The following is a 13,456-nucleotide window of genomic DNA, read 5'->3' as shown; positions in this document are numbered from 1 at the left end:
AGAAGCGGCTGTATGGTCACAATTGAACAAATATGTTTAGGCTATCAGTCCAAACGACCAAGGGAAAGAAAAATAATTAGGCTATATCGTCTTAGCTCAAACATGTAATTGTCTGTGTAAAATAATATTTAGAATGAATGTTTATTTGTTATAAATATCAATGCTGTATGCCAAGTTTTTTCATCTTAAAAGAGAACAATAATAACAATAATGAACACAACAGAAGAGAGAGAGTTTAAATAATGGCCATACTTTACTGTCTGGCTACAGTGCCAAATCTCGTGGTAACCAGCCACAATCTAACATCATCATTATAAAAAGCTTAATGCATTTATTGTTGACCATTAAATTAAAAAGTGAAATAAAATCTAATTGTGGTAGAAAGACAGAGACAGATTTGGAGATGTAAAATACTGAGTAAAATAGTATTCATATTAATATATTATGGTATGATAAATGCACCTACTCTAATCAATGAGCTTTACAATGCAAACACTGCTATGAAGGCACTGTAAAAACAGCTGTGCCATGACTGGGTTTGGAGTCCTCCCCTCTGGCCGACTTTAGAACTGCAGTCCTGCCATGGCCAACTTCACTGACTGTTCATGTTCATTTATATTTTGCTATTAAAATGTTATCAAATATGGATAATTATGTCAATCATAATGGACCCTTGAGTAAAGGTCATGACTCTGTACAGAGTAGACCAGTCAAGTTATTCATCACAGGTCTCAACAAACCATGAAGGAACACGCAGGATATGGGATGCAGGAACATTTGAAGCACACACTTGTCTAGAATGTCCTTTGGTCATATAGTATATTGGTCATATAGTATATTGGTCATAATATGACCAATATAATAATAATGAAGTCAGAACCAGCCCTGCATGCCTTCAGCAACAGAGGCACTAATAACTTAAGTGACATCAAAGTTGAAAATCTGCTTACCTCCAACATTCTCAGAGGCAGTAGGAAGACAGCTGTGAGGATACAGTATGCTGCTCTGTCACTAATCAGCACCACAGGGCACAGAAATACTGTACATCCTTTGTTTTTTAAATTACTTGCAAATTAAATATGCCACCCAAAGGAAAAACAAAATCAGGTTCTCAGGGTAATTAGGTAGAAGAAGTCAAGAGATCCAAAAAGGGACTCTGCTATACTGCAATAAGAACCTATACTGTACAGGGAAACCTTACTGTACCTCACATACTAACACTCTGCATACTGAAATCCAGACCTTGCAAGATAAGAAATGCTAAACAGTCATCCAAGAAGGAAAGAAGAGCTCCCAAAGAGGCGTGTCACTCACGGTGTCACATTATTGTTTCCCTGCTTTCATTGAAATGTTTCTGCATACTTTCGAAATTACACCGTCATCTTCCAAATAATATCTGTAGTTTATTTACCCAGTAAAACACCAAATGTTCATCTAACTCAGAGAGTGCACAAACGCAAATGGACCCGTTAAAGGTCCATTCGGTTACACTCTCCAAGTTACAAATGGATAAATTAACACTGAGGATTTTACTGTGTATGGTGGTTTAAATCTGGGATTCGGTAGCTTGCACCATCTCTATGTTTGTCTCTGAGTCTGAAATATATTTAGGATGGTGTTAGGTCACTGGCTATGACATAAAGTTAGTTTCTGATATACAGTAAGCACTTAATCTGACTATGAACAGCTTACATGCTCAACGAAATGTGAAAATGTAACGTTAAACAGAAAGTACTTTTGAAAGTAAGGAAGTATTCCATACTTAAGGAACACTTCAGTGAAAACAAATGAATATAGCTTACAGTATATACTGTATATTAATTTGTAATGATTTTATTGACTGTAGATAACTAAGTCTAGGGTGTTTTAACGTCACCCGACAACATGTACCGTACCATCAAACAGTCCTCGAGATCATCATACAACGAGAAAAAAGATTATGTCACTCATAAATGGGAGATTTCTCCTGTGGTGATTATTACCCATATCATTGAGACAGACTGAGAGAAGCGAGTTGTGTGTCAGTGGCTTCCTAAATGACAGGAGATAGAGGGATTTGTGCGAGAGCTTCAATCTCTCACTCCCAGCTGGCCAAAGCTGGCCTTTAGGAAAAGCCTGCGATGTGTGTGTGCACAGTAAATCCTCAGAGTTAATTCATTTGTACCTCGAAGGAGTATTACCACAATGCTATGATCCCACACTCAGGATTTTACAGTGTGAAAATATTGATGGACAAAATGCAGACAGCTCATGCTTGAATTTGCTGGATTTATATTCAATGTATTTCCCTCTCTCTCTCTCTCTCTCTCTCTCTCTCTTCCTCTTTTCTCTCACGGGCTTGGCTACTCATGTGTATTTTATGCATACAATTACCTGTTCATGCATAATGATTTGTCTTCCAGACTGAGGTTTGACTTTTCAGTTAGCAGCTCAGCTCTGCACACTTCAACATCCACCATGATAACACCAAGTCTACTGTATAAATGCAATTCTATCACACATGGGCAACATACGGCCCAAGGGTCGAACCCGGCCCGGGAACCATCTCAATCTGGCCCACGACATCCGCAAAAGAAAACAAAACAACCCCCGAAAAACGAAATGATAAAAGGCATCATTATGTAAAAGTCTGTAAATCGGAGATTGTACAAATGGAACCAAATGGACCCTCTGAGTTAAAGCCGTGGATTGTAGATTGGAGTCCCGTGAGATAACAACCCTGTATCAAATGTTAACGCCCGAAGGGCGGTGAAATTCTAGTATGATACGCTCCATGATTTGACCCATCCAGCAGGGTGATGCATGTACATCATTTATTCTATCTCCTCCTTTGTCTCAATGGGCTAGTGCAGAGGTTGGACAGTTGGCACAGTCATCACAGCAGGATACATGTCCCATCTTTATGTGTCTGATAGTCTGTGTTAGCTGCCTAGATGCAAATCTCGAGCATTATATAAATGCTAATTATCATCGGTGGGGAAAAATGACATGGCCACACGTGAAGGTACTTGTGTGCTGTCAAGCCTCCAGCCAACATGTGTGCATGTTTACTGTAGCTTTGTATAGGGTGTGACAGAGTGTGTGCCCTCTCCAAGTGTGTGTTACCTCTTGATGGTTTGTAACAGTAGTCTGTCCTTTTCCATGAGTCAAGTACTTATAGGCAGTAAATTGAGGCACAAATGTGCGTGCACGCATGCACGCAGAGCGCTCACGCACGCAGCACACACACACACACACACACACACACACACACACACTACAGCTGGGTGCTGGAGATTTGAGGGTTTGTTGACAGTAAAGCCAACAGATAGATTACTTCAATCACTTGAAAAATTATTCATATTACATAAACACAGACCATCTCATCTACCACGTCAACAATGGATTAGTTGGAGGGGAGACAAGTTGATTGTAAAGAAAACATATTCCAAACCAAGTGTCATGAAGTATGTTGGCCTACTACTGGTAATTGTTCTAGCACCAATTATTGAGAATATCAATGTTAGCAGATATGGATCATTGTGACTTAATTTTAGGTAGGATAGTATAAAATAACCCAATATGCCCAAATAGGTGTGCCAGTTTGAAAGTGGTAAAAGTATGTTTTTATGGTATAGAATTGTAGTGTTTGCAAATTGCGGGAACAAATAGATTTGCAACATTGTTCTTTTCAAGGCCACACAAGCACAGCCACATGTCATTAGACAGAGACATCACATAACTCGTCAAGGAATCCAAACTGATATTGTCAGTGTCGCCGTCGGGTGAAAAACCTCATATGTACAAAACCGTTCCTTTTTTATTATTATGCCTATTTAAAAGGTTATACACTGCTATTCATAGTGAAAATAGCCGATATTGTAGATTGCCTATTTTCACCAGTTGAAAACACGCTTGTATGACTGGGGCATTAATTTCAGAAACAAATTGTAAAGTTCAAACATGGAGAGGAGATGCTGACAGACAGCAACGATGACAGCAACGATGTTGACCCACTATCTTCCACCCCCCCCTAGAATTCAACAAATACTGGCGCTGACATGTGAGCCTAAGGAGTCCAAGAATCCAATCCGATCAAGGTCCAGAACACCCTACCTGGAACGCGTGAATCTCCTGGAACTCCTGGAATCACCTGGAACACGTGAAGGCAGATTTCATATGGCAGTATTTGAGCCGCATATAACTTCACTGCAACCAGTTTCTGCGAGGGTCTATCTGCGTGTGTGACAGACCGTGGATTGAGTCTAAACTTGCCGCATGGGTTACACAAGGCGGGGTTGACGGGTGGAGAGACTTCATACAAGAGGGAAACACAGGCACAGTCAACCTGGACATCGACCAACTGTAGGCTCAGTGGGCAGCCATGCGGGCATAATTGATCACCAAGTGAAAAGTGCTGATGTCAGGCCCGGGAGAGACAGTAATCAACTGAGTTTTTCGGGCCAAAACTTTGGTTCAGAAACCTTGGTTCGGATACACCTGCTCTGTTTATTCTGGGTGATCCATCGCCATTAAAACACCTCCCCACACCTCTAGCTGACTGGATTCATACAGCATTAATAGTGGGCAGGAAAATCATTGTTAAGGAATGGAATTCTGAGGATGTGCCTCCAGCACATGTACAGTATGGTTCACTCAGCTTGGTATTGTGGCTGCTTTGGAGAAGTTATCTTTTAAGATGAATAATCAGTTAGATAAATATGATTCAAAGTGGAACGTGTTCCTCAGTCATGTTGCAGGTGTCACGATCTGGTGGTGGTGGTGGTGGTGGTGGTGGTGAGGACCCAAATGCAGGACAGCCAGGCAGGAGTAGTGATCAAAACCCATGGTTGGGTATTTTATTTAAACAGGTGAACAGGACAGAAATCACAAATACAGAGTGACACTAAACAATGAACCGACAAGGACTGACTTACACATGGGAAACACATGGGGAAGACAAGAACATAGAACCAAAACAACTAGAACAAGAACATAGACATGCAACAGCTAGATAAACAGAACATAGAATCAAAACAAGTAGAACATAACATAGAAAAACAAGAGCTAGACAGGCAAAGTCTGTGACAGCAGGTCCTTGATGTGATCCATGGTCAGGCAATGCCCTTTTGATTGTTTACTGTCTTAGTATACATGTCATGATACGGTTGATGATGCTGCCTGTTTGGTCGTGTAAACTAATTAAAACTTTTAATTTGATTTATTTTTATTTTTATATGTTTATCTTGTCTATCCTTGTTTTATATTATGTTTTTGTGTTCATACATAATGTCCATGCATACGTATTCTGGCTATAGAGATAGTGTATACCGATTTGCGTGATGTATGGATATAATCTGTGCGAGTAATATAAAGAAAAATATAAAAGGTGGCGCTATAACAGACAGATGTGAAAATGTTTAAGTGGCATTTCTACCTCTGCCTAGTGGGAATGTGTGTGCATAATTGCACGGAAATCGCACGCTGTGTTAAGATTTGAGGTATTTTGTTCAAAACAAACTTTGGAAGGCAATCTTAGCCAATGGGGATGGAATATGTGTACGAGTAATCTACAGAAATGTGTTTAGCAAAAGTCGGCCTCATGGCGCTATAACAGCCCGTTGTGGCCCCGTTGGGGCAGAGGTTCGTCGTTGACATCCAGGGAGTGTGTGTGTAAAGTTTGGCATCGGACGGGCCAACGGTGCCAGAGATTAGCTATACACGGACGGACGAACACACACACAGTCAGAAGCCCAGTCAATTCAGATCTTGCCCAGTCTAGCTTCTGAAAGACGTTGGCGAAGAAAAAGGAAAACAACAAAGGATACATTTGGCAGCACCTCACCCCTGTGCATGCAAATGTCTGTTGTAGCCAACCACACTAGCACAGCACAAATGCCCCCATTGTCAAGTCGGCAAAACCGGTTTCACCTATCGGCCAGAGTTACCTATTAGGTAATAGGTAAGCTCAGTAACCTTTTAATAACTGGAATATTGAGTGGAGGGTAGTGGGACATATTATGTGCAAAAAATATGACACATAATACAAACACACAAGTGCACGTAAGTTGATGCAAGCTAACGGTACTTGTAACTTCTTGATAAACCCAACCCAGTGTATGACTTAAAATAATGTTGATAAGCAAGTGTTTTATGAATAAATCACATCATTTAATAACATGACATTTTATGACATACTGTAGGTCAGGAGAAAACTCCTAAAAGGAAGAACCAAATGGCAGTTGGACAAAGAAGGAAAGCCAATTTAACAATGAAGTGAAGCCAATTTGGATTCCCAAGGACAGGCAGAATTACGGGCAGAGACCTAGAATTATTTATGAAACAGATGTTTAATTCAAACCGGTGATCTGGACTCAGGGTCAGTTTTGATAGGTCTGAGTATATGCTTGTACAGTCCCCCAGCCCCCACCCATCCACACACACACACACACACACACGCACACGCACACGCACACGCACACACACACACACACACACACACACACACACACACACACACACACACACACACACACACACACACACACACACACACACACACACACACACACACACAGCCCGCTTGCCTATCTCTGTTTCTGCTTGGCACCAAATTATAGTGGGCAGGGATTCAGAGCACAACCAAGAAATGAGAGAGCGAGAAGAACAAAGCACTTCTCATCTTAATTAGATCTGTGGCACCTGAAATTGTATTATGGAACACTAAAAATTTAATATCCCTTATTTTTACTGCTTAGAATCAGTAAAATGAATATCTACTATCTACTAACTATAGAATTATCGATTCATAATTGATCGATCGATTAACCGGTCGGGTGTAGTTATAGCACTTTGTTTTGTTTTTATCTGAGAATCTTAATTTCCCTCAATGTCTAAAAATAAAAACCTACATTTTGCTGATATACAGAAATAATACAAAGGGCATATTATATTCCTTATTTGACCATTTGAGATGCATGGGCAGGCAATGGCAGCTTTTATGAGGAATAATGAAAAGTGCACTGTCTTGTCTGTCACATCACATGCAAAAGCAGAGACGTTTCTGTGGCTACCACATGTGCGTGCGCAGACAGCATTAAACTCACATAGAACCGCAGTATTTTTTATTAATTGTTAACTATTACGTAAAATTGAAGAATTTCTTAATGAGGTTCAAATCCGACCTGAGGCTCATTGCTGCTCCACTATCTTCCTGCAGTCTCCCTGTTCTCTATCGTGTTCGAGACTGGCTCTCCACTACATATTATTAAATATGTACGGGAACTGACCCCACAGGGCAGTGTTCATGGATATCTCTTTAAGACACATTACTACTATGGTGGCCCTGCCCAGATTGCCAATCAGCGGGCTATTTAAGCCCCATCTGTGCAGAGCCACTTCGATTTTTTCATTTCCACGAGCAGACGTTTCGTGTATCTCAGCAGTTTTGACACTTATTAAACAATATATATATATATATATTTAGAACATACAGCTGCGTGGCACACAGTCCGCTTACCGGAGGTAAGAAGAGAGCCGGTCGTCGTTACGACTCCTCTCAGGGCGCCGCGTAGCTCCATCGAGAAATCAAACAAAACAGCAACGGCAACAAGCTGCAGTGCCTAATCCGCTAGACAGTGGAGGAAGCCTCAGCCTGTCCGTGCGTCCGTCCCTAGTGAAACCCGACCACGTTGGGGGAAACTAGGAGACGGCGTTCGGTGTGGCCAAAGCCAAGCGCGAAGCCGACCACGTTGGCGACGCCTTGGTTCCCTGGCTGCAGAAGCGGTGAGAGAGCCGGTCGTCTCGACGACTCCTCTCAGGGCGCCGCGTAGCTCTACTGATAAAACAGCAGCAACAACAAGCTCAGTGCCGAATCCGCTAGACAGTGGAGGAAGCCTCAGTCTTGTCCGTGCGTCCGCTCCCTGGGACGGCGTTCGGTGTGGCCAAAGCCAAGTGCGAAGCCGACCACGTTGGCGATGCCTTGGTTCCCTGGCTGCAGAAGCGCTGTGAGACCCCGAGCGAAACCGACCTCGTCGGTGGACCTCCTGGTTGATCATCGCGGCTGTACACCGTTGCGGCGGGTAGCGGGGTAGAACCCAGAGGAGCTGACCTAGTCGGCGTACTCTGAGGCCATCTACAGTCGCTGATCGTTGCCGCCGCGGTCCGGCCAGACCACACGGCAGAGAGTGTAAACAAACAATTCCAGCGTGTTCCACTTCCTCATTGACAGGTTGACATGAGCGTCATAGTGTAGGAGGGATTCCCGTCAGGGACGGCTGCCCAGACTGCACTGTGCCTCATGGTTCACAAGAGGGCGGTGTGGCTCAAAGATCAGGAGACAAAAACTCCCGATGACCCACCGTGTCAGGCGCTGCAATTAAATCGCTTACTCTGTCACAATTGGTTCTGGTTAATATATACTTATATGCTTATAAGTATGATAATGGCTACAACACCACACTATGCATGTGTACTTGTAGGCCTACTGGAATGATATACAAAAGCTCCAGTGTGCTTAATGTCAGATGGTTTTGTGCTAGAGCGCCTCAGAGCGGCTGAGCAGTTTATGTACAACCTCTTCCAGAGGTCCATAACTCTGCTGGTGACACAAAACAAACTGTGGACATTGATTTGGTATGGACTCTGTCCTAACAAAGAGAGAGCACACTGAGAATCCATGTCATGGGGATGTCTTAGGGTACCATGTTGCCTTGATTCGTTTATGCAGCATTGTGAGATTCTGCAAAGGGTAGATTATGACCCCTCACGTTCAAGCAATTACTATGTGCCCACTCCCTGTTGAGCACAGTCCGAGTTAAAATATGGTGTACAATACAAGATGTATACATATATGTATATATAGGTACACATATAATAAATAATATAGGTATATGAATATATCTATATAGAGACAAGAGGAGATGGAAACAGCAGGGGTTTCTCAGGCTGCATGTGGAGCTCACATGCCCACAGATGATGGCCATGACCAGTGTGTGTCCTGCGGGGGCCCTGGTATGAGGACCCCGCCCCCGGTACGAATGGTCTCATCCTTCCAGCTGAAGCTGGAGGGGCCATGGGGGCCTGTTTTTAGAGGCAAAAGACCAGTCGTTTCCACTGACAGACTAAAATGTCCCATAGAAATGTCATTTTTATGTGAACAGGTATGCTAATTGTATACAGCTGTGACTCTGTCTCCAAGACAATTTTTTCTCAAGGGAGATAAATAAAGACTACCTTGAACCTTGTCCCAGGTTGGCAGAGCTGGGTGAGCTAAGCTCAGGCTATAGCTCCACCTCTTTCCTGCCCTGCCTGGTATGGACAGGTCTGTAAAGAAGGATTTAGTGAAAGTTTTCTGTGAGACTACTTACGAGTGTCAGCAGCCTATTAATGCACTACAGTGTGCAGTTTAGGGAGCGAGCGTTGACTCGCCCTCTCGGGTTAGCTGTTGTCTCGTTCTTCCTGGGGTCCATATGAAACGGACATACAAAAAGTACATGAATACATGTATTGTTGGTGTTACGCCAGCTTACACGCCTGTGATGTAGTTCGGTATTGTGGATCTGGGTTCAGTGACACAAACAGAACGTGCTGGGTCAGTCGAATGTTTCCCTTTATGTTGGGCAGTCATCATAGCGCACTATACTGTCATATTTCTGGCGAGGCGTCAGCTCACGCGACAGTGGTGTAGTTCTGTCACAGACAGGACATGCTGTGTCTGTCCGATGTTTGGTGACACAGACATGACATGCTGGGTCTGCCAGGAAGTATGCCTGAATCTCAGCCATTGTCACACTATAGGGCGTATTGCTGACGGGGTCAGCTCATGCGTCCGTGGTGTAGTTCTGTCACAGACAGGACGTGCTGTGTCTGTCCGACGTTTGGTTGAAGGCAAATTATGCAGGCATTATAGCGCACTATACTGTCGTATTGCTGGCGGGGCGCCTGCTTACGCGACCGTGGTGTAGTTCTGTCTGTGGATCTGGTTCCCCAGTGACACAGACATGACATGCTGGGTCTGCCAGGAAGTATGCCTGAATCTCAGCCATTGGCACACTATACGGCGTATTGCTGACGGGGTCAGCTCATGCGTCCGTGGTGTAGTTTCACGGTGAAGCCGGGCTCAGTAACACAGCAGAGCGTGCTGTGGCTGTCGCGCAGAGCACACGATACAGTATACAGTGTGTCACGGCGAGCCGTTTACGCACCTGGGTGTGACTCTGCGGGGTAGAATCCGGTTACCGGTCTGAAACCACAGAGAAAGCTCTTCTCATCCAGAGAAGTCACGAAGTCATGGCTATCTAGGCGCAGCTAGCCAACACAGGGCTATTTTGTCAATGCCACCGTCACCTGCTTACACGGCGCTTCGGTGACCATAAGGGCCCTGACCTTATTGAGGAGCTACAGCGACTGGCTTCATGCTTCCCAGGCAGTAGCAGCGGGCAAGACTATTCGGGTGTGGCGCCTTCGGTTTCCACAGTCCGAGCTGCAGCAGGAAGGCCGAGCTCGTCCAATGAAGCTGCCTGTTTAGCCATTGGCCTTGTTAGGCCAGGAGGTCAGTGCATTGCTCCAACAAGCTAAGAAGGCTTGTGCAGATGAACAGATGCAGGAGGTGATGGCAGGAATGCTCCATCATGAGCAACTTGCCTCAACGGCTCCTCAGGCTGCGCAACCCCAGTTAGGTTTGGCAGCTCCAGGGGCCTACGGGTCCGGTTGGAGGCCAACCGGCGGGGTATGGCTAGATGTGCTCAGCACACCGAGCCCACTCCTCAGTCCTGACAGTTCAGGGAACCCAGCCCCCACATGCTGTCTCTCGAGACAGTGGCGGTCAATTCAGGTGGACCCCTGAGTAGGTTCCACCATGTCAAGGGTTGTATCACTCTCGAGGTCGTCCTCAGACGAGCCCTCCATCGTCGTTTCCAGTCATCCTGGTTCTCCATCTGGTCAGTTTGTTGGTACTTTGCGCTCCGGCGTCATTCTTGAGTACATCCACGTATGTTAGCGTGGGACGTCCTCGTGACCGGTGCCTGTTTGTTGGATCCCACAGCACTAGTTTGCTGGCTGGCATCTCTTGGCAGTTGAGCCAGCTGGTGCCTCCGCCCCTTAGGGCTGAGGGCGGCCACGGTGCACTGCGTCCCCCCGGCTCCCCTGAACATGCGGCCAGTGCATTATCTGTCCTTTACGGTCAGGCACTATGCAGGCGTATTGCTGACAGTGTCAGTTTACATGTATGAAACGTGTATAGTTACGCCGGTTCACACAGCAGAGTGAGTGTGAAAAGACTGTCATGGGGGAGCAGAACCACCAGAAGGGCGTATTACGGCATGGCCGTTAAGCGCCTGGGTGTAATTGTGTGGGGGAAACCGGTTATCGGAGCCACGGAGTGAGCTCCCTCCTCGTCCGGGGGTAATGGGCTATGCCGGTGACCTTGTGACACGGCGGACCACTGTCCCACACAAGGTCAACACAAGGATCACCCAGTTACTGAAGGGTGCTCGCACATTAGGTCGGCAGTCCCCCCACGGGAGGTGGTACTGTCTGCCTTGCGGCATGAGCCAATTAAGCGGGGACACTTGGGTGGCTTCTCGCAGGACAGCATTCTTGCTGTTAGCAGTGTCAGCCACAAGAATGTCCCTATGAGTGCATGAAGGATGCTGCCACTTCCTGCATGGCATTGGTTAGGTGGTGCTGGCACCAATCCCTGCATTCTATACCGTAACGGCCTGATCAGAGTACGAGCCAGTCAGCCTGTTGAGTTGCACCCTCCCCACCCTCCTAAGCAGGGTGGTAAAGCAGGATTGCAGTCACGGTTGGGCCCTGTCAGGGCCTCTAATGGGCCAAACTGTTTTAAGCAGATGGTCTCCAAGACTGGGCTCCCTCATTGGGTTGTGAAACAATCTAGCAGGCATATAGGTGGGCAGGGATGTGGGCACAATCCGTGCAGGGCCTTGTGGCCCATGCACTGATGACGAGATGTCCCTCTATCTGAGATCTGTGTGACGGACTCTGTGTCGATGCCGTCCGCATTTAGCAGGTTATACCAGTGTGGTATCCATGTGACAGCCAGCACCCTCCTCACTGAGTGGGCTGGGCTCCGCATCAGGACACGGCTTCAACAGTCTGTTGGCCTACTGTCCGAAGGGCTGACTTGAGCGGGAGTGCATGACTGCAGACTGCAGTAACCTGGTTACATTTCCCGAATGGCACCCTGGTGCTCAGAGGAGCTCAGGTTAGGGCCCCACCAGTCCTGTTTGGGGGCCAGGCCGTTAGCCCTGGAGGCTCGATGATGAGCCCCCTTAAAATCGTTTAGTCAGTGAGCCTGACATGCTGTCACTCAAGACAGCAGTATTATATAGTCACGTCTGCAAGGAGAAATGTGGGAGTTGTGAGCGCTGTCAACCCCTGACACGCTCGGCCGGGTGATGGAGTAGTTTTACACCTCGACCCAACCTTCTCCCCAAGGTTCTCTCAGGGGCACATCTCAATCAGGTGATTGAGCTCTGTCCTCTCTTTACATGCAGATGGATGAAGTGTGCAGTGGTGTATCTCTGACAGAGATCTACACAGCAGTGACATGGGCGACTCTGCCTACATTCACCCTGTCCTACCGATGGAACGTGGTGGCATCCGCTCCCCCTGTGGGAGTCGCTCCTGCGTGCTACTCAGCGGTAGGGTCACCGGCACCTTGACCGGTCAGGTCGGCCGGGCATCTGACGGGCTGGCTTGAGCAGCCCTTCACCCCGGTGGTCACTGGCCTAGCATCGTGCTGGGCCAGCTGAGCCTAGGTGGCGTCTTGCGCCTAGGCCACGAGTATTACTTACTTGGTATGAATACTGAAGTTTTGGAGCATTTTGGCGAGCACCTGTGACTCATGGCGCTCACCACTTATAGGCTCGGATGGAATTCAGGTTAAACTGCCTCGGGCTGCCGCGGGGGCAGCTGGTCTGCTTATTTCCTCGCGGTGTGTCTTAGAGAGTTCCCGTACATATTTAATAATATGTAGTGGAGAGCCAGTCTCGAACACGATAGAGAACGGAGGGTTACACTGTAACCCAGGTTCTCTGAGTGGAGAGACTGGCTCTCCACGAAAGAGCCGCTTCCGAAATTCGTGTCAATCAAGTTAATCGAAGTGGCTCTGCACAGATGGGGCTTAAATAGCCCGCTGATTGGCAATCTGGGCAGGGCCACCATAGTAGTAATGTGTCTTAAAGAGATATCCATGAACACTGCCCTGTGGGGTCAGTTCCCGTACATATTTAATAATATGTAGTGGAGAGCCAGTCTCTCCACTCAGAGAACCTGGGTTACAGTGTAACCCTCCGTTACTGTCACCAAAATAAATGCAAGCGTCTACCATAGTTTTAGCCTTAGTTTCTTCAGAGGAGAGTTTTCAGTTAAATAAATTATAACTGGGATCTGGCTGGGCCTGTCATTCTAACCGAGGAGGCACATCATTAAAATGGAATGGCAGGTATGTGTT

The 13,456-nt window shown here is 46.2% G+C and overlaps 1 long non-coding RNA gene across 1 annotated transcript; it reads left to right on the top strand.

The window, feature by feature from the left end:
• Positions 1 to 7,968: 7,968 nt before the first annotated feature.
• On the top strand, positions 7,969 to 11,393 carry LOC310866564. The gene is made up of 3 exons (XR_014569933.1): positions 7,969 to 8,186; positions 10,696 to 11,215; positions 11,249 to 11,393. It is a non-coding gene; the product is annotated as an uncharacterized lncRNA (long non-coding RNA).
• The last annotated feature ends 2,063 nt before the right edge of the window (positions 11,394 to 13,456 follow it).

This window comes from Protomyctophum parallelum (assembly GCF_964188405.1).
Source record: "Protomyctophum parallelum genome assembly, chromosome: 11".
Classification (NCBI taxonomy): Eukaryota; Metazoa; Chordata; class Actinopteri; order Myctophiformes; family Myctophidae; genus Protomyctophum; species Protomyctophum parallelum.
Note: the sequence above shows the minus strand (reverse complement) of the source record. Positions and strands in the feature narration are given on the sequence as shown.